Here is a 22,133-nt window from a genome sequence, read left to right on the forward strand (position 1 = left end):
ACATTATATCTAAGAAATCTGTGGTAGGGCAGAAGGCAGTACGTATTCAAGCTTCGGCTGCTAGGTTTTGGGAATATCATTACTGCCATCAGCCACACAACTGTAAGAACATGCGGGACCCTGTTACACCAACTTCCCTCAGCTACTGGTTCCCAAAGCTGCTCTCCAGTGGTGAACCACAAGGAGCTTCACAAGGCGAGGTGTTTGATTGTAGTTTATAGAAAAAAACACACCGTAGAATCAGAGAATAGTTGAGGTTGGAAGGGAACTTTGGAAATTGTCTGGTCTAACCTCCTGTTCAGAGCAGATCAACTTCAAAGTTAGGTCATGTCACTTTTTTATTGTTCTTAATATTTCTTGTTTATATACTGTTTATATGTATAACGTTTTATGTATATAATGTTCATTACACAGGTCCTTGGTCCAGAAAAGTGTAAGAATGTCACCATACAGTTTTAGTGAACATGTATACATTGACACACCTTTCAAACTGTGGTGTATCCCTATAAAACTATACAATATAATATAAATAAATGATTGGTTTACTACAGTGAAAAACGAATATTGCAACAATCCTGGATGTTACTGCTTTAACTAAGACTTTTCAGCTTATTTAGGACATTTCCTTTCCAATTTCATGGCCTTAATGGCTGAGGTCAATGGCCTTCACCTATAAAAGGATTTCCAAAACACAGGGAGCTGCATTTTGTTACCTTGATATTATTTTTTCCTGATACTTTCTGAAGTTCATCAGTTATTAATGATATTTCTCTTCTATTCTGTTATTAATTTCTTATTTTAACTTTTCTTTGAGTTCCAGGTTGATCTCTGCCTTGCTACTGGAACATATACCTGTCACTTGTGAAACTAGAGCATGAGCCGTCTTATTTGTGTCTGTTATTTTTGGCTTATGGAATGTCCACTCTTCCTCTGAGTTTTTGTTTTAATGTAGGACACTTTGTTGATTTAATTTCATTTCCCCCTGTCTATCATATTTAATTATTCACTTGTTTCAGTTTTAATGCCTTTTTTGCAGCTGGACTGGAATTTGTGCTCTCTTGAGATGGTCGGAGTCCACAGTGCTGTGTCTCCACTAACAACATATCCGGAGGGTTTCCTAGGAAAAGGGAAAGCATTCTCAGTGGTAGGAGAGAAAGAAATGGCAATATATTTGCAGTGATCCTAGCTAAAGTACGCTTGCTTCTGTTCATGTATTTCTAGGAGACAGAATTTTTCTTTATGTTCCAATGGAAAGAGTAAAAGTTGTTCCAAGCATGCCATTCAAAGACAGATGTTTCTCTCTCAGTAAAAGGGGTCTGGTGGCCCTCTGTGACAGCGATGATATAAAAATGCCATTTACTTGATTTTTAATGAAAGCATCAAGTACATATTTCACATCCACTCAAAGAGAAGAGCTGTCTTGGTTTTTCTATCCTGTATATTCACAAGGAAATACAACTGCATTGTTCTGAGGTCTGACTCTGCGTTTTTGTCTAATCAGAGCAATTTTCCTGCTTGTCATGCATAACATTACTACAGCTTTAAGCAATTAATTGGATAGTTCTGTACTAAGATATCCCCAAACTGAAGACTTGTGGAGCATAATAGATGAGCTGTCTGCATCAGAACTGCAGCCTTAAAGATGACAACCTGCAACGTCCAGCAAAATTTCTTTCTTGAGTGGCAGTCCTTATTGCTGACACACATTTGATGTATGCTAAGCACTATCCATTGTGTGTCAGTTTATAGACCTTTAATTCTGCAGACTTTTCAAATTTGTTTTGAAATTCTCAGTACGAGTTTTAGGATAAAGCTTCATAGACTGAGATCCTGCAAGCTCTGCTTGAAGATTACAACCTCATTATAAACCTCATTTTGTAAAAAGTAGAATCTGGGTGTCTTTGACCAAGTTTTCTTGCCTTCTCATGAAATGTACTATGCACTGGCTGGCTGTCATTCTCAGCTTGAAGGAGCTGAGTTTGTTTAAAGCACACCGTAATGGTTTTGGTGGGGAGTGGTAGCAGATGGCACGTCAGTAATGATGAAAAATGTGATATAAAATGATCCAAAGTGTAAAGATTAATTTCTCCAATAGCTCAGAGTTTCTATGTAAGTAGCTTATGGCAAAAAATTATTTCTAAAAATTTCTGCAGCTACTGAACAGAGAACGGTCCGTCGCTGTAGTGCCTGTTTGTGTATCATTGGCCTTTCCACCACGGATAAGAATGGAAAGCCGTCAGAAAGTAAGAGCAACCAATCCCCCAAACTCTGTTGGTGTGTAAACCCCTTATTCTAAATCTGCCAAAAACAAGTGTGGGGCATACTTAACCTGGATAAGAAAATTACTAATGCAGATTGTGCACAGTTGTTATTATTTGAATAATTTTTGTTACTAAAACTTCTCTTTTGAAAGTCAGCTAGTCATTAATTTCATGAGAAAAATACACGTTCTGAAGATGGTAAAGAAGTGTGACTACCAACTTAAAAATCAAGAAAGGTCAAAATTAGGGGTTTATTTGTATGCATTACTGCCCAGTCTTTAATTAAATTTGATTATATGGATTAAGATTCTGTATTTCCATTATAATGCGTGGTAGCTTTATGAGTTACACAAAATAGGTAAGAGTGGTAGAATACCTGTAACTTGCCTATGGGTATTACAAAGTCTGTTTATCTGCTTTTGCTTTCAGGCTTAGGTGTCTATATATGCTGGATTGCATTAATGTTCTCCCACTGACTTTTTTGTCATAATATCATGTTTTTTTTATTTTAAACCCTTTATATAATAACTGCTGTATTTTTCTTAATTAATACGGTGATCTGATAACATCTTTTAAATGTACTAGTCGTTTCAGAATTAAGTAGGCTGAAAATAGACTAAAACAGTTAAATAGCCATGAATATATTTTGGATGCATATACTAGGACTTTTTCCTTTAATTCTCAGATCTGTCGTGTGTCGTACAGTTGCAGATTAATGTGAACTTTCCGTCCACAGGCTTCACACATTTGATTCAAATCAAGTTCAGGACAGACTACAGCAATTTAAGGAGCTAGATGCATTTAAGGTAGTTAGCTCACTATTTTCTCCCCTTTTGTCTGGACTGGTCCTAGCTTAGGCTGGTTCTGATGTTCCAGGATAAATGGGATTGTGTTGTGGCCAAGTAGATGCTGAGAGTGTAGAAAAGGCTCTAGCTGGTCTGCTGAAGCCCTGCCCAGAGAACTTAAAGCTTGCCAACACCCTGCTGTAATTTCTGAGTCAGGTAATATCCTTTCCAAAACAGCCATTTAGGAACACAAAATCTTTTGAAACTCCTGATTGAGGGCAGACATTGTCACATTAAGTCAAGTTCCTCTCAGCAATTAACAAATTGACTGGTTTCAGTAGAGCTCATCCCTGGCTTTACAGACTGAAACCAAGAATTACAATGGTGTTTGCTGTCAGCCAGGATTCATCAGCTATGGGTAGAGGAGCAAAAATTAGGAAGTGTTAAGAAAAATTGCTTTTTCTTTGTGAATTAGATGAGTGATTAAACAAAACCAAAACGGTTTAAAAAAGCAAAAACAAAAAAATAAAAACAAAAAGTAAAACAAGTTAAAGATAAGACCTATCTGAGCGTGTTACTTGCCTTGGAATATTAATTTTTTTTTTTTTTTTTTTTTAATTGAAGACCAGTGACTATGGGGAGGCTGTCCAGTCTGGGGTCTGAAATGAAAGATACTAGTATTCTTCAAACTAATGGATTTGTTTTGTTTGGCAGCTTAACTGGAATTTGTGCTCTCCTGTGCCTTCCTGGTATCTCTGGGGGTTGTGCTTCAGGATCTTCTTGCCCCATCTTTCCCTTAGTAGGAGCTGCTTCTTCAAGCTGCATCACACACCAAAATATTTCTTGCCGCTTGTTAGAATTCGCTGAATAATTCCCTCAGAATATAATTTCTGACAGGGAAAATAAAAGGAAGTGTTATAAGACAGTTACCCTCAGTTAGGAGTTTAGGAGTGAACGTCTCATCTTCAGGAGAGGCCAGACAGCAGACCAACTGTGTGGACAGAGATTTATTTACAAATAAGAATGAAGTCTGGGCAACCAGTGTCATAATAATCTAAGCAGGTAGTCTATCAGTCAGAAATGCCCTTGGGCAGAGGCAATTATTATTCTTGCATAACTGGCACTTGCAAAGTTATTTTCTTGCAGGATCTTCCTACTGCAGGTCAGGCTATTCAAAAGATCATAAATGGCACTTCTCTTATAAACTCTACTGCATCGCCAGACTGAAGCACCTATCTTGCTTAGCCATCTAGCTGCTGACCTGGTTTGCTAATTTTGCTAAATATACGGTTAGACATAAGCTAGAGCACTGTAACCACTAAACTCCATCCAAAAAAAAGAAAAATACATAATTAATGTCTTCCTTATTGCACATCCTGATGGACAAGAACAACACTTCCCTTCTACATATATGCCATTTTTCTGCAAGTTTCAGATGTCCGTGACCGAAAGAAATCTTTATGCCAGCAAGACTCGGGATTAGGCCTACATTGCCAACTCTTTTCTTCACAGGTTTGTTCTGTATAGTTGCTGCTTCTCTTCCAGGAAGAATTTAATTTACAGGATCAGTGTGTGTCTGTTTTGTCTTGTCCACAAGTGGATAGGAGAAAACTAGTAGTGGCAGGGAATGAACAGAGACATTTGCTTAGTGATTAGCTAAGCCAGGGTATGAATGAGCTTACCTACTTGTATTTGCTCCTTGTCCAGATCAGCAAGAAAGCTGAAAGACAGTCTAGAGAGATGCCATGTTAGTGACATTATCAAACATTTTAAGAACTAGAGGAAAAATTTAAGAGTACAGCATCTCTTGCAGCATGCAAGAGATTTTATGTGATAAAAGAGGTAAATGCGTGGTACTGACATCCAGTACCACACAAATAATTCTAGTAAGAGTTTGAATATTATCAATTCTAGTAAAAAAATCATTAAAATACCTTGTAAAAATAGTTATGAGGTATTTTAAAATAAGTATTTTAATAACTTTTTATTGTAATAAGTGTGTTAATAAGTTTTAAAATTGAGAAATCTTTTTAGGAGCTGAAGGACAATAGGCTCTTTACAGATGCACTAAAAATTCAGAACATGTGAATGGAAAGTTGTTTCTTTGCTTTCAGCCTTTTCATTATAAATTCTGTTAGTTCCATGGAAATTACGTTTCTATTTTTATTTTTTTTCTTAAGCAAGATAACTGGATAAAGTAATGGAGGAGTTCTTCTCAGGTCTCTGAATTGCTTAAGGTGACTAGGCAATTCAAATGACTTGGACTTCTTCCTGTGGCACAAGGTACCCACGCTTGCAGACACCTCGTGTTCCCATGAACAGTCAGTCGATAGGTTGGCTGGTCAGTATGCACGTTTTAGTAAAGGCTGTTGGGCACTATCATGGTAGAAAAAGTTTTGTTGTGTATCACACTCCAGAATCTGTTTATGTAAGTCATTACTGGCATACTGGCTTACTTCAGTAACCACTGATGTCTAAACAAAAGTACCGTAACATAGAAAGAAAAGGAGGAAATGGAGAAAACATAAATTAGAAGTAAATTAGCTACATCTTGGCAGAAGATACTAATGAAATCTGTTTTATATCAAATTCTTGCAAACGAAAGCTCCTGTGAATTGGTTAGCTGTGATTAATCATGTCTTTTTTGTGACTGTAAACATTTGCATGAACAATCCTGATATTCGTTTAAGGGGAAACAAGTAAAATGTTGTCTTTGGTAAAAAAAGTATTACAAACCTTTGTCTCTCATTTTTTATTTGCTGCAGAAATTGAGAGGAAAATCATTAAAATATACTAAAGTGATGAAAAATGTGATTTTTAAATCTCAATTTCTCTAGATAAATGGTGTGTTTCAGTGTTTAATGTTAGAAACTATCAATGCCAAATCATAACGAACTTCTGACTTGCATAAGAGACTATGTATCATTCATTGTGCTGTTAGTATTTTCAAAATACCCAATGAAGTAACAGATATTTGACCTATTAATGGGATCTGTTAATAAAGAAGTGAATATTCATTCATTCCTCAGCACAAATATTTTAAATGTGTCAAGTTGATGAGCAGGCTAACAATTTGTGAAATAGAATAGAAGAAAAGCTGCAAACCCCCCACACAAGGGCATTTTTTGTGGGGGGAAGAGGTGTGGACAACCTGAATATTTAAGGAGCTTTCTTGACATGCAGTTTAAGAAAAAAGCACAAGAAAGGGAAAAATAAACTTGTCAGGCTTTGTTAGTACAATAATAAGCAGCATTTGTTGCCACTACTGTAAATTTCTGTAGTTAACATGCAGTTAATAGTAAAGCAGAAGCTTCCCATGTCAGTATTAAATAATTGTAGAACTAGTGCTTTTTTTTTGGGTGGGGTGACCTCTCCCTTGCCGGTGCCACCTAATCCTCTGCCTTCATACATTGTCATAATCTACATTTTGCTCCTCCTGCTTTGCTCTGGCAGTAAGTATTTGTCATGTATCATTTCTTTCTGCCCCTGCTTCACAGGAACAGGAGTTCAATCAGTTTGCTATTTTTATTTGTGCACGTTGTTCTCGTCCAGTCGCTCTGTAGCACCTGACACTTTGCTTTTCCTCTTCCCCTTCTCTCTCTCTCTTTTGTAAAGGATTGAGTTGTGTTTTATCCCCTAATCCTTTCAAAATACTGTGTACCTTTCTAAATGACGGCAACCTTCTGACAAGGCAAGAAGATGAGAAAGCTGGAAGTCACATCAGGAGGACCTGCTACGTCTGTTGTGACAACAGGGGAGGAATGCTCTGACTTGCTCCGTTTAGGTCTGAAAGCACCTGTGCTGTGTTTCTGACAGAGAGGGAGAGAGTGTGGGGACCCGAACCGCTGGTCCTGTTCTGTGCTGCCACTCCGTCCAGCCCGCATCGCTCTCCCTCCCTCCCCTCCTTCCTGTCTCTCTCTTCCCCCTCCCTTCCTAACAGCTGAAGAAAGGGTAAAATAGCAGAAGGCTTTGCTGAGAATTATGCAACTCATATCAAAATAGGCAAATTACCCTTGCCTGACTGAAAAAGCAGAGAAGGAGAAGCTAATTTGTGCTTGTGTGTGTCACAGGCACTGCGTTCTTGGGTTCCAGCCTGGATCAGTTGTTATTTTAGTCCTGAATTCACTTTAAAGAAAAAACTGCATTCTTTCTTTTTTTGCATAGTGAGGTCCTCATTTACATGAAGCTGTCAAGTGTTATGACATTTAATGTTAATAATGCCACTTTCATTATTTTACTGTGTGTCTGCTGCACTCTTATAAGAACCACAGGTATGAAACATAAATGTTTCTGATGGTACTGTCATAACCAGGGACACCGAAAGAAACTCGGATAAGATGCCTGTTACAGGTACCACAAGAAGGGCAGATGCCTTGCTATCTCTGTCACTCCATGCTTGTGGGGCAATACTCAGACCATTTGTTCTTGCGTTGCAATGATATTCTCTAATGCCATTCTCAGAATCATAATTTTGCCAACAGTGATAACTATAGAAAAGAAAGCTTAAACTGAAGTGCTCAGCCAGTCTATCGATGCTATTGCTGAGGAATAGGACAGCTTCAGACTAAGAGGCGTAATCATAATCTCAAAGATTTTGTTCAACCTGCAAAGTCATAAAGGGAAATCTGAATGTCATTTTACGATGCCAGAATTTAAATGATGAGCCAAAAGGAATATATGAAAAATATACAAACCTAGATACTGACAAACTTAAATACAGTTTTTGCTACTATTATCATAAGTAAAAAAGTTTATTTGACTCCTTACATTGTTTTTCTTTCTTCTGCACTGGCCAGTCTGGAACTTCTGGTGCTGAAATGCATTAAGAGGCAACAGCATTATCATGTTCGTTCTGTACAGTAAAGCACATGTAATGGGTTATGAATTAAAAGTCCCAACAGCTTTCTTGTGATGGGTAGGTAATTTTATTTTTTTCATCTTAGAGAAAGAGAAGATGAGACGGGGGGGTGGTCAGAAAACTTTTCAAAAAACAGTAGTAAATCCGGGATTATAAATCAGTGTTTTTCTATTCTTATTTCTGTGTTCACTTTAGTACATGTACTACCCCATGAGAGAGAGACTGTCCTCACAAAAATCCAGCTCAGGTTTAAAAATTCAGGTGTCCTGGATAAGCATAAAATTTTGTGTGCTCCCTTCTAAGGGAAAGTTCAAAAGACTTAGAGGTTTTGTGTAATTGGGATAAGCAACTAGAATTTCATGCTTATCCAAATAGTGCTAAACCTCTCAGTCTTTGAACTTTTCCTTAGAAGGGAGCACCAGAAGAAAGTTAAAGGGATGGGAAGGGGCGTACATAGAGGGGTTCAAGGAAAGAGAAAGTACAGAAAAAAAGAGAAGGGGTGACTATGTGTGTGTGTGTCTGTGTTTGTGTGTGCGAACATGGAAGTGCATTTTGCAGTGATAGGGAATATTTACTTTGAAGGCCGCAGAAAAGAAAACAATCATGGAAATATTGCATGTGTAGTTCAGCATTGTACAGGATCAAGCCTTTAGGTCCAACCTTTCAAAGGAGCTGAACTTATACTTAAGCACATTAGTATACTTGGTAAGTTTATCAAAGTGTTTGAAAATCAGTCCATGTATAGTACAATAGATTGGGACCAGACTTCAAATTCTGCTCTGAAAATAGAGATTATAATTATGAAGAGGTAACCTAATTTTCTTCCTTGCATTGAAAACAGCAGAGTAATTATGGCAAGACATGTGCTAGTAAAATAACTGCAGTTAAGGATTGCTTGTCCTTCAGCATGTTTCTCACAAATGCAGATTGTTTGCAGTGAAATGTGAGCTTGATAATTAGTAATCAGAACAGAAGTTCTAATAAAGTGGTTATATACTCATGTTTACAATGGCTAAAATGAATAATTTCAAGACAAGATGTAACAAGAAATAATAAATCAAAGTAATAGAGTCAAAATTCTTTTAAAAAGGCAAACGTATTCCACTCCCATATCAAAATGAACCATGGTTGCTTTATTGAGCTCTTTATTAATTTGCCAGCCAAACTGGAAGGTCTAATGGAAACTCTGTATCTGCTACTGGCTGAATGAAAGTAATGAAAGTAATTCAGAAGTTTGAAACTATGATTTAACTGAATACCCATTTAACTGAAATAAACTCAATTTAGTTGAAAACTGTTTTCCCAAGTAGTGTTTGTTTACAGCTAACCCTATTAGTGCCATCCATTAAATATTCATTGAGAACTGATTCTGATTTTCTTCATGGTGATAACAAGGTTTTTATTGAATCAACGATAAGAAACTTATGTACCTTCAATGTTCAAAGCAGTTTATAAGTCCCAGAAATTAAGCAGTTTAAAATCAGCACAAAAGTAGTAACTCACATTTTTGAGGATATATATAAACCATGCTAAGTGTTACTAAGTCTAAATATATGTTAAATCAGTGAACTCTTTAAGTAAAACTCACAGATGTAAACTTATATCTTGAGAGGCTGAGAGAGTCATGTGACATAACAAATCACCACCATGGGAAAAGCCTCTGGCTTCAAACTACTTTTAAGCACGGATACTCTAGGTTATCTTTTTTGTATTGCTACAGTGAAATAATTTAACTGACTCTGTACTTGCAACTCTGGTACTTACTGATTTAAAAATGTTAAGGTTTATGAGTTGAAACTTGTTACTGAAATTTAAGAGTGTATTAGATGTTAAAATAACTGTGCTATCAACTCAGTAAATTAGTTTAGGTAACATAACTTCAGTTGCCTTGAGCATTGCAGGCTCAAAACCTGCCTGAGAAACTCAGGAAATCAGTTGCAAACAACCTCAGGATGCTGTGCCTATACTGCTTCTGGTGTTGGTGCTAGCTAGTGCAACATTTACTTACATCTCTCTTCAGTAGTCACTGCAACTGCAGGGGAGATTCGCTCTTATACATGGATTTTTAAAGCAGCTTAAGGTATTTAGGATCCCAAATGTTATTAGAAGTCAATAGAGTTTGGACGCTTATCTGCACGAGCCTTTTGAAAGAAAAATATTATTTTTTAAATACCTGCAACTAGGGCATCTAGTTGCATCTTAGGTAGCTGTTGCTGGTCAGCCAAAGTATCAGTCTCTTTTCCATCATGATGCTTGGTTGTGGCGATTTGAATATCTGAATGGTAAGAGTCAGTCAGAACATCAGGTAAGCTTCATGTGAAGTGACTGGACACCAGTCTCAATATATGAAGCAATTTATGTTCCAGCTAAGAAGCAGGAAAACCTTTCATCCTTTTTTCTGCCTGCACAGTGTTGTTATAATAACTACTCCAAATCCTGTAATAATTGAATATTATATGACATCCTGCTTTGCTCTCAAAATTTCAGCAATTTAAGAAAGTGAGAGAATTGTTCTGAACATTCCCTACTGTGATCTTGTATTTTGCACCCACTGGGTCTCTGTTTGTCACAAAATTTAAAGTGTTTTGTACTGGACCAGTGATGTAAACTTGCTGTAAATTCCCTCTAATCTGGTAGGTTCTCCACCACCGAGGGTGGACTGAGGACAAGAAAGTCCTCGGTACAATCAATGGAGTCAAATCAGTTGACCAAAAGTAGATGTCTACTGAAGGGATCTTCAGTGCCCTGATTGCACTGATTTGGGGTTTAATTCAGTTGCCTAAAAACAGGCCTCTGTTGTCATTGTAGACAAGGTAAGGTATCCCAACCTGGTTTTCGCTGCCATCCCAGAAAGATTCAGCTCTGCCATAAGACCTGTGTCATATCTGCCTTCTAAATATCTCAGATAACCTAAACAGCTCTAGATGCCTGTGTTTAGACAACTGAATTGAGACATAGGTCCCCACTGACAGGAGCTCAGATGTCTCTCTCACTTGTAGACTCTTAAATGCAGACTCCTAAATTTAAACCAACAAATGAATCCCACCCAAAATGTCATGGCGATCACTTTTTACTTCAGCTGTTAAATGGTTAATGAATGTCTGTGACAGATAATCAGCAAAGTTGCTGTCTTACAAAGCAAGTGACATATTGAATGCATACACAGAAAATCTTCTAACATAAAGAAAAACAGGTCTTGGTAGACAGGTCAAGTATGTCACCCCTGTTGAACCAAGGCTCAGGTACCGCTGACTCAAATTCTGTACTGCTTCACAACTCACAAAATAAGATCAGCAAGAATCTGCAGATACTTTATATGTGTAAGAAAGCTTACCCTTTGGGTAATTCTTTCACTTTCTTAAATTGCTGAAATTTTGAGAGCAAAGCAGGATGTCACATGATATTCAATTATTACAGGATTTGGGGTAAGATTAATTTGGGGATTTATCTATTTCTTGAATCCCATTTTTTTCTTAATAAAAAACTTTCTTCTGAAGACAATCTTCTGGGTAGAGGGTAGAAGTTATTTTACCGTCTACCAGGGTGCAACAGGTGCACCCAGGTGCAACAGGTACAAGGTGCAAGGTACCCAGGTGCAAGGATAGGGTACCCACTTGGTGGTAGTATTTGAGGATCATTCCACCTCCACAATAAGAAAAAGCCTTATTTTCTTTTGTTTCATTTTCAGGAATGATTAGCTGAAGGGAAAGCAATAGAGTGAGAAAGGAGTCAGGGAGGGGAGTAGGTTAGAAGAGAAGAGGGAAGGGAAGTTTCATCGCAGTTCCCTTCAGACTACTTAGCAGTCTTTTTTTTTTGCAGATTCGACACTGAAGCAAAAAGTACTTTGCAGGAGTGCGCTTGTTTCATAACAGTATCAGGGAACTTTGAACATCTCTCTCCCTCAGCTTGCCATTGACTCCTCATACTCCTCTGTACTTGTTTGCCTGAGCATCAAAGAAGTGGTTGTAGTATTGCTTACACTTTTCTCCACAGTGCTTCAGACAGAAGTCATCTGGCTTTCTCCCTGTCTCATTTTGGAAAGGAGTGTGCGACTGGGACAGGTTATTAGTAGTAACAGTGCAGTGGTCCATTTTGCTTAGGGTATTTTTTGTCCTTTTTTTCAAAAGCTTAAAGACCCTGCTAGGTTACTGCAATGACCGGACTCCTATAGTGTGGAGGTTTATCACGGAAGGTCTCTACCCCTGTGAGCTGGCACCTCCCTGTGTTTCAGTATTGGCCTCCCCTCTCACAAGACAGCACTTGCGTGGTAAGCTGCTGTGAGATATCTCCTGTGATACAGGTAACATATCAAAATAACATAGATATAGTTATTTCCAATCAGCCAGGAATACTTTAATTCCACGGTTAAATTGCACATCTTCTAAATAAGACAGCCACATCAAATTTCACCATCTTGCTGAAAATATATTCCTGTAGGAATAGCAGCTGTTTGCAATATTCTTCGCAATAGACACTTATTTAATTGCATTTCATACTTTGGTGGGGTTTGCAGCCAACAATGTTAGTAGCAGTCTATTCAGAGAAAAAAATAATATAGAGGGTGATAAGTTGTAGGAAGGGTAAATTTATAGTCAGATTAGGGTATTTGAGAGTTGGCATGAGTCTAGTCCACTGAGAAATGAAGATTTACTTCTTTATTATTAAGATGTGTTGGACATTGCCATACTTTTGTTCCACTTCTATTTCATCCATTTTTCTTTCTGGATGTGTGAGGATACTTATTGTGAGATGATAAAAAAAAGAAATGATGCATTGATCTCCTATCATTGCTTGTCTTCTGTGAATTCTACCAATCTTGTAATTTTTTCCTTTGTGAAATGATACTGAATTACAATGTGTTTTGCTGAGATGAGGCTGTATCATATGTACTGACGGAAGGGGTAGTATCTAGCTGGATCAGAAGGATATTCAAGATGGAAGACTATCAGTGCTAAGTAATATTAAACCGTAAGCATATGGATATATGAACAATATTGAATGTACTGCTAGTACTTACTAATACCTAAACATTTTTGCATGCATTGAAAAAGTTATTGGACACATGCTGAACAGGACATAAATACATTGAAAAAAGGAAATGAAAAGCTAAGTTATCTCCAGTATTGCATGCAGAAACATATTTTATAGCTATTGTATTATGCATATGCCCCCCCACTATGATCTTCGGACTCCAGGAACATGTTAGTCATCAACGACCCTCTCACACTACTTGTACATTCCATTTTATACATATCTTTACAACTGCTTTTCATCACTGTGTTATCTAACTAGCTACTAATAAATTTTTACTTCAGGGAATGTTTTTGTGAGGCTATTTTTATTATTTCTCTCACTGTCATATTTCCATTTTCTCTTTTCTTCTTTTTTGTTTCCATTTAGTGTGCCAAAAATTAACTCCCAAGACAACAACAAAATCAACCAAATATGATGTCCTGTGGTTCCCTGATGAAATTAGCTTCACTGATATTTTTATGTGGGTGATTCAGATTTAGAGGTTCCCAAGCAGTGTTAATTCAGCCAGACTCCATACTTGCATACTGTACAGTTCATTAAGGGCTGAAGCACCTCATTCTTAGAAAAGGTACTGTCATAAAAATCAAGTATTTCTTGCTTCAAAAAGTGTATAAAATAATGGCAATGTCATCAAGTCCAAAGTTTTGATTTCATAAACAGCTCCATTTTTTAAACCAGCAAAATGAAGTCTGGAAGGGGGTATAATTGATCTGCCTCTGCTGCTCATTAGGGATGAAGGGAAGACGAGGGGACAAAGAGATTTTATGATACAGTGGTAGCTAAAAAAAAGTTCTTATAAGTTTGCTTGGAAAAACTTAAGATTGAAAATGAGGTTTTTAACCTTTGGATCAGTAAGATTTTGTAAGGGTGGTGGAGGCTAGCCATCAGACATGTTTCAAAGTAGAACTTGTTCAACTTTTGCAATAAATTGTATGAAGTCATTTACGTAGATTTGATAAGCTTTGATATCCAGACCTGGTTCCTTCAAGTCCTGTATTTTGCTTTAGCTCTATGGCTTTACTTATTTTGTTTTAACTTAAGAATGTAAGTTCACAACAGACGGAGCATAAGGAACAGCATAAGAACAGCACATGTGATATTATTTATTAGGTATATCCTTCCATCATCCGACAAATTATGGCACAGGGCCTTCCTAATTACATCAGTGATGGACTCGTAATGGTGTGTGGTAGCCTTATCTTCCATGGATTGGTTTGGTCATTTCTTGCATCCATGTGAATTTTAGCAGCCACAATGTCTTCTGGCACACAACATGGGTTGTATGAAGAAATCTCTTTTGTTGTTGTTGTTGTTGCTGTACTGAATATGCAACCTACTAACCTTAGTTCTTGCCCCTAGCTCCTATATTGATGAGAAATGATGAACAACTGTTCTGTTTGTCTTCTGCCACTTTTGATTTTATAGACCTCTGTTATATACTTTTCAGTCATCGCTTTTTCAAGCTAAAGAGTCCTAGTCTGTGTATTTGTTTTTCTTCACAATATGCTTTTTGCCACTGAGTTGACATTTTCATAAAGTTCCCAATATATCCTCAATATTTTTTTATCTTGGGGTAACAGTAAGTCAAAAGAACATCCCTATGTCTGTGAATAAGGAAAGTTCTTTCCCCCCTTTTTTTTGGTTAATCTATCTTGGAGTTCATCTGACATTCTATCACTAAGTATAATGAGGTTAGTCTGTAGTTCTTAGAAGTCAGCCCTGATAAGCAATATATTTTATCACCTCATCCCCTTTCAAGAATGTTTACGTTGCATAACACTCTCCGTGGCATAGCTCTTTGTCAGACTTCAGTTACAACTGCTTGAAACGGTCAAAACTGCTCACCGCTTCCTGCCTGTTAATCAGTTCTTGGTTCTGTGTGCAGATACATATAGTCCCACTGAGTTTTAGGTTCTTTAAAAGCCTTTTGTGAAGAGCGTCATCAAATGAACCTATACAACTGTCTAACTGTATTAACATTCTACTTCATCCACATGCTTGTTCTAATGATAACTGTAAACTTCATTTTATTTTGTATGCAATATATATCTGTTAACAATTTATCTCATGTATTTCAGTATTATCAAGATTAATGCTTTCTCCTTTATTGAATAAAGCTGAACCATATTCTGCCTAAGTTAATGCTTATATAAACTATGAAAAGGATTAAGTCCTTCTCCTCTTGTTCCAAGACCAGTAGACCTAGTAAGAAGCGGAACCATATTCTGCCTCCTGCAGCTTCATAGTAGCTCCTGAAGATTTGCAAAACGTAAAGAAAGGGACATCTGGGCCTGGAAGTTGGGTTGGTAGGACCTAGCAAGTCATGGGAATTTCAGATGTAGAAGCGGTTGCCAAGGGATTTGCAAAGTTTGCCAGAGTTTTACCCTCTTAATAAGACCTAATTTTTTCTTGTTTGTTTGATTGTTTTTATTAACTTTTCAATCTCCTGGGTCCCAAGTACAAAGCTGATTAGTGACTTGGCCTTACAAGTTTATGCCCTTAAGACAGCACTTCCAGTAACACCGATCTGCTAGTACTTTCTAGCAAGCCTCACTGTTAGCTTTATGTTAATTTTAATAAAGTCTAAAGCCACAAATCCAAAATTCTTTGCTTCTGTTTTATTTTAGATATGAATCTCCTTGAGAATATTTTTGTTTGTTTGTTTGCTGCCATTGGCAGATGAGCTAATATCCCTTCGAAGCAAGCAAAGCACATAATTACTTACATGAAAAGCAAGCTCTTTGGGAGAATTCTCAACTAAACCCACCCCTTAGAGGAAAATAGGAGGGGCACTAGCAATTAGATAAGCTGCACTTCAGACATGAACAAACACATTTATCAGATAATTAGTAGATACTTTTCCAGGTATGTCTGGCACTGACATCCAAAAACTGTGCTAAGGCAGGTAAGCTCATCTGATGAGAAAGAAAAGCCCTGTGGCTGCAACAGACTGCTAACTTGAGAGGGAGAAATGCCCTGTATTGTAACTCCATGTCTTCTTCAGACATTCAGTGTTCTTTATCTTGAGTCTTCAGCCAGTGTTAGCTATTCTCCTCTCATAAACTGGAAGGCAAGAAATGTCACTTTCAGAGAAAGAGCAGCCTCCTGTGAACTATCATCTGCTTCTTGCAGGGCATAAACCCCACCTTGAAGAACCTGAGAGAGGTATTTTGGGCAGAGTAAGGTGAGGGAGCAGACACATTAAACAAAATTATCCAGAAATAACATCTAGTTCACATTTCTTCTTGGAAATAGGGACTTGGTATGCTATGCTACAAACAGACTCAACAGTATTATTTTGGTAGAAGCTGGCCTACCAGGGAATTTACTACTGAGATGGATGGCTCCAAACAGTTGACAGCGATCTCTGGAGGCCCCTGGATTTCCGTCTGGATCACAAGGGACCTTTAGAAGCAAATCCTGTAATGCTTTTGTATGGAGAGAGGAGAGTTAATGTGTTCGTAAGGGTGGGAATGTTCTGACAGTTGGAGTAGATAATGATGGACATATTAATAATTATGATATTATTTTATGATAATAAGATATGATGTTATACATAAGATTGTAATAAGATATTATATTATATATAATAATATAAAGAATACGCATGAAAAAAGTCTGGTCAGCTGCTTTCATAAATTAGAGAATGATCCTTTTAATGATCAAAAACATTAAAGGACTGAACAACTAAGTGACTGAATGATCTGATGTTTTCATTCAATAAATAAAGCATTCCAGGCTAGTCAATATTATTGTGAATAAACTTCTCTTTCAAAGTACAAAGCACTTGTGATACTTCAAGGCACAAGTTGATGAAAAAGTCTTTGAAATGTTCTTCTCCCAGTGAGTTATATGCCTGTAGAAAGTTATTAGAAACATTTCTCAATGATCAAAATAATAAAACACAGTCTCCTGAAAATTTTAACACAGTCTGCAAAGTTATAGATAATATAACATAGAAATACTGTACTCAGACTGACCAAAGAAATAAGGGTTATCTAGCATGTTAAGGAAAAGTTAATGGTACTGGGAGAGACCCATTACCATCTTTGCATGCATCTATACAGCAGTTTTAATACATAACTTGTTTATTCTGCATTTTTATTTTCATTTTGGAAGTGAGATCACAAGACTTTATAAAATATCTACCTCCAAATATCTATTCAGAGTGGTATTTGTTTAATGTAAAGTTAGCTATCTGAAAGCCAGACCTCTAAATGCACTAGTCATTTGTATTCTCTCTATAATCAGCACAGAAAAACATGCATCTCCTGAGGGCAGTTCTTCCTTGGTATACATCAAAACTAGGTGGGATGAAACACTTTCTGGAGATGTCTATCTGCATCCATTAACTATAGAGGAAGCCTATTTTAGATTAGCTTTATCTATCTAGAAGTTAAAGATCTAATGGAGCCAAGGCTCTCCCTTACTGCTCCATTAGTGAAAGATGCTGCCAACCCCTCCAATTATTTTCTAAAAAAGAGGGAATGAGACCCTGGCCCTACTAAAATCAGTGACTCCACAAACTTCAGCAAGGCCACCACTGCTGCTGCCAGGTTCAAGGCGTTTACATGTGTGCAAAATATCCAACTTCAGTCTAGTCTTTCTCCTCTTTGAACAAAGGTTGTGACTATGTAAAGTTATTTTACAAGCACAGCAAGCTTCTGCAGCTGCAACATACTGAAAACATAACTGAATCTAGGAAGAGCTATAATCTATGTAATGTTTGTGCTTTACTAAAGTGAGTGTTTATTTACTGCATTTAATTCTTTGGTTATACAGTTCAAGCAAATGCCTATATATTTCATGTCTGTTCAGGTACTTAAAATACTGATAGCCTGCAAATGAAGACAAAAGTAGAAATGGTGGGCAAACAGAGATAACTGGGGCCAGCTTTAAGTAGAGACTGAGCACGAATAGATGGCACCTGCATTGCTGAAATAAAACATGAGTTTTGCCACCCCATGCATGAAAACCAAGTAAGTGATGTTTTCCTTATCTTAAAAATGACAAATTCAATTTTTCCTATGCTACTGAGAAACTTTGGGTAGGCCTACAAACCAATGGAACCCAGTTTGGTTTCTAAAAACTTTTGCCTCCTGTGAAGGGTGCTGATGACTGCGAGCCCAAGCAGACACCTTGTCTGACTTTGGCTGTCAGAGACAATAGTCAGACTTGTGGCAAACAAACAGAAAGACGTAATGAACTTTTACAGTAATGGCTTTTCTATCTGATTACTACAGAAAAAAATTATGCCTTTACACATTCAGCCAGCACTGAGCATTGCTTATATCAAAGGAAATCTCTGAAATGGGAAAGGTTCTTGAAACACAGAAGATAGCAACATCAGATGAAACAAGAATTGCTAAGGAGTTCAGACTAAGCCTGTTCACAGAAGGAATTGAGCAGGTAGTAAATACCAGCCTCAGCAAAAAATTGCAACAAGAAGAAGTGTAGCCAGTATTTTCTGAAGAAAGAAATCATCCAGTAACGTGCACTGATTATGATAGTTCATTAGCTGTGCAATAGGAATCAAGATATGTACAATATTGAACACAGACGGGTGCTGACTTCCTTTACTTCCATGTTATTCTGTCTAATAGAAATAGAGGAGCAATAAAAAGCAGATAACAAACTCTTAGTTCTGGAGCCTGACACGGGTGTTGGTTCCTGGCTACTCATTCCCTTTCTTCGGCCCCAGTGAAAATCTTTGGGAAGTGCATCTATCATACTCTAACACATCTCTTATTCAGTATATTGTTATCCTTATTCAGTGTTATCTTTATTCAGTCAATGCATCCTTTATTCAGTGTTTTAGAGGTTTCTTGAAGTGGCTGCTTTAGTGAGTTTTCAGAGAGATGGCATGTCATAACATCAAGGCAAGCCTTGATGAAATTGCAGGTAACTGCTTGTGAAAGCTATACATATGTTCATGACATAAGCAGTTAGTCCTATAACAGGAAGTACTGGATGACCTTAAAGGTGATGGTACCAGTTCTATCTATCCTTCAGCAAGCTGAGGTTCATAAGAACCACTCTGTACGTTTTAGATTTCTACTTCCTAAAACAGTAAGACTCTTACTGTCTTAATCTGTAAACACCTTAAGAACAAACCTAGTGTCTGGCAGAATATATAGAGAGGGCATACAGTTATTGTAGTTTTCACAGGAGCCTTATTATGGAGGAAAAGCTCACTTTTTAGTATTTACAACTGCTGGGAAATCTCAATAGCAGGGAGTTCATATCATGTTTTTTGAGCTGATTTTCCCCTTTTTTTTCTGAGAGTGGACCTGTCTTGTCTTTAAGCAATACCAATGATAACGCTCAACTTTGGTGGTGTTATTTACCTTCCATCCTCCTGCTAAGCTGGATGCTCTGAGAAATCCAGGGCAGTTATAAGAGTCTCTTTTTGCTCCTTTTGTGTGGACCTCGCGAGGCTCTTTAATAGCCTGCGCGCCTCAGCAGCAGATTGTATGGGGTCAGGAAGGTCAGGATGATTTGTGAGCTCTTCCTTGTGCGACAAGTTAGTTTTAGCTGCAAATGCACTCAAATACCGTATTACGTGCTGATGGCTTTCTGAAGTTGTTCTGCCCCCACACCCTGAAGAAGATGGATTGTTCATGATCTGTGTGTGAGATGCCGCTGCTGTAGTCTGTCTTCAGCTCCAGTTCACATAGCTCACCTCTGGGCAACAGCACTGTGTAATTGATGTTCAGTGTGCCTCAAGGGGTTAAAAGATTAATGCACCACAAAGGTATCCTGTAAGCTGCAGTTTTAAGGAGCTAGACTACGATCTGCAGTATTAGGTTTCATTAAGAGGTTAAAAAAGAAGTTGTACCAGAATGTATATAAACCCAGCAGCTGTAAATAGTTGAATGGAGTCATAACTTTCTGAAAGTTTTTGTTGCTTGGGTATATGATTTCACCATAAACACTGAGTAGGATTATATTTGACAGGAATATTTTCTTTAATACAGGTAGTGAATCAGTATGCAACAATGGTTATTATTTTAAGAATTTCAAAACAATTTATGTAATTGTAAGAATTTAAAAACATAACTGAATCCAGAAGCCCTGATTTCCCTGCTTAGGTTATAGTTACTTCTTGTGGCTTCAGTGAGAAGCTGCAAATGTCCAGAGCAGACAAAAAACCAACTCCAAGTGTATATATGCTTGTATGTACACACACAAACGTGTGTGTGTGTGTGTGTGTATGTATGTGGTGTGTATATGTATAAAAATATGTACATATCCTCTCACCTTCATTTCTGATTTTTTCTGTAAATTATTAGCTCTGCGAACATTCTGTCAAGGACACTCGTAATAGGCAGATAAAGTGTTATTGCAGTGATTGTATGGAAAGCTGAGTAACATTAAACTTTGAATGTGAATGGATTTTTTTCCCAGTAACAAGCTTAGATTTCATATCTGATTTGGGCTTAACAATAGCAGTATAAGGGAAAAGAGAAAAAAACCTTTTATGTATATTCTGTTTAAATTAAGTGTTCTACTTTTTAAATTGGATGGGTAGAAGTTATTTCACTGAAGCTGGAAATTAGGTTCACTGAAAGCATTTGGCAATTAGCATAAATATCATAGAGGATGATACAAAAAAAAATTAAGAAATGGCATGACCTGAATAAGCCATTAATATTAAAGCTGCAGTTTGGCAGATATTTAAACAATAATGAACATCACCCTTCTGGCCTGTCTCGCTGGAGAAGTCTTCAATAGAAAAAGTGGTTTAGGTCTCATCTGAATCCAGACTCAATTTTAACTATTTATATATAACAATAACGCGGTCATATCCAGTGTAATTTGTTCAGCGTTCTCAGGGAAGTTCAAAAGGCCGGTTTAGAATAGGTATCCCTGGTCTTCAGCCTAAGAAACAGAAGCAAAGAGCGTGTCACCTGTCGGCATAAAAACCAAAGCTGATTAACTCCCAGATCGCCCAGTAGAGCTGTCCTACCTCTGCTTCTGCTACTGATCTGCAGACATCATCCCCATTTATGTCAATGTTTGGTCTGGTTATAGGCAATTAAATGCTTGTACAATCCAGGCACGTTGGGAAAATTTGTCAGTTTGAACTGGAAGGAGTTCCTATTTCCTTTCAGTATTTAGCAAAACTGAACAGAGCTGGAATAAAATTGAGCAATCGATCTGTGCGTAAGAAAAATATGAACACTGATCTCACCGATAACAACTGATGTTTAAAAGGGGACACGTTTGTAGTGAAGCTCTGGGGACACTTTTTTTTCCCTGGTTTCTCTAGAAGGGTGTGGGATGAGAAGACCACGTTTGCCTCTTCTAGAATTGGCTTGAAAATCCTGTGTTTGAAAATTCTTCTCAATGAGTGAATGAAACAAAATGGCTAGAGAAATGGAGTAGAAATCGTAAGAAAAAGTAAGTGGGTTGAAAACAGGAGCAAAGAACAGACAATGTGGAAAAGTATGGAGGCTGTAGTATATAAAAAAAAGACACCTAGAGAAGAAAAATTAAAAATCCCAGTGTACTGTGCCATATGCAGTGCTTAACGTATCTAGACGTGTCAAAATTTTCCTAACTGATAGAAGCTTCCATATATCTAGAATTTGTTTATTTTTGAGAATGTATAATTTATTCACACAAATAATGTTTTGGAGGTTAGAGAGATTGCCATTATCCATTTAAGTATGGCGGTCCCCCTCAAGTTGACTCAGCTCCCACTTCAGTCCCCAGCTGTGACAAAGTAGCTTGCAAGCCCTCCAGACATCATAAAGTTCACAAACCTTCAAACACCACACGGTTTGACCATGTCAAAACCAAATGTGCTACTTTGTGGTAACAAGGTGGGAATCATATAGCAAGTTGCTGGAAACAATGGCAATTACACAGTAAGTTAATTATACAATTATCAGGAGATAACCTGCCAGTGGTAATATGAATCATATCCCCACTATAATGCCAAGGGATATCGCAATCTGGAGTCGACCGGTATTAGCATTAAAAAAGCACCAGAATACAAAAGTCTGAGAGAACAAACTATGGAAACTGAAATACCTCGAAGAGGTGGGGACCACAGCATTAGGACAAATGGGGATCTCTGCATGATCACGAATCTTTAATCTTGGCACATCATTTGACACTCATTTGTTTTGAGTGACAGGCTACAAATTACAGATAAAATGTAAAAATGAACCTCAATATTAGCCAATG

Source organism: Aptenodytes patagonicus, chromosome 2 (assembly GCF_965638725.1).
Source record: "Aptenodytes patagonicus chromosome 2, bAptPat1.pri.cur, whole genome shotgun sequence".
In the NCBI taxonomy this organism is placed as follows: Eukaryota; Metazoa; Chordata; class Aves; order Sphenisciformes; family Spheniscidae; genus Aptenodytes; species Aptenodytes patagonicus.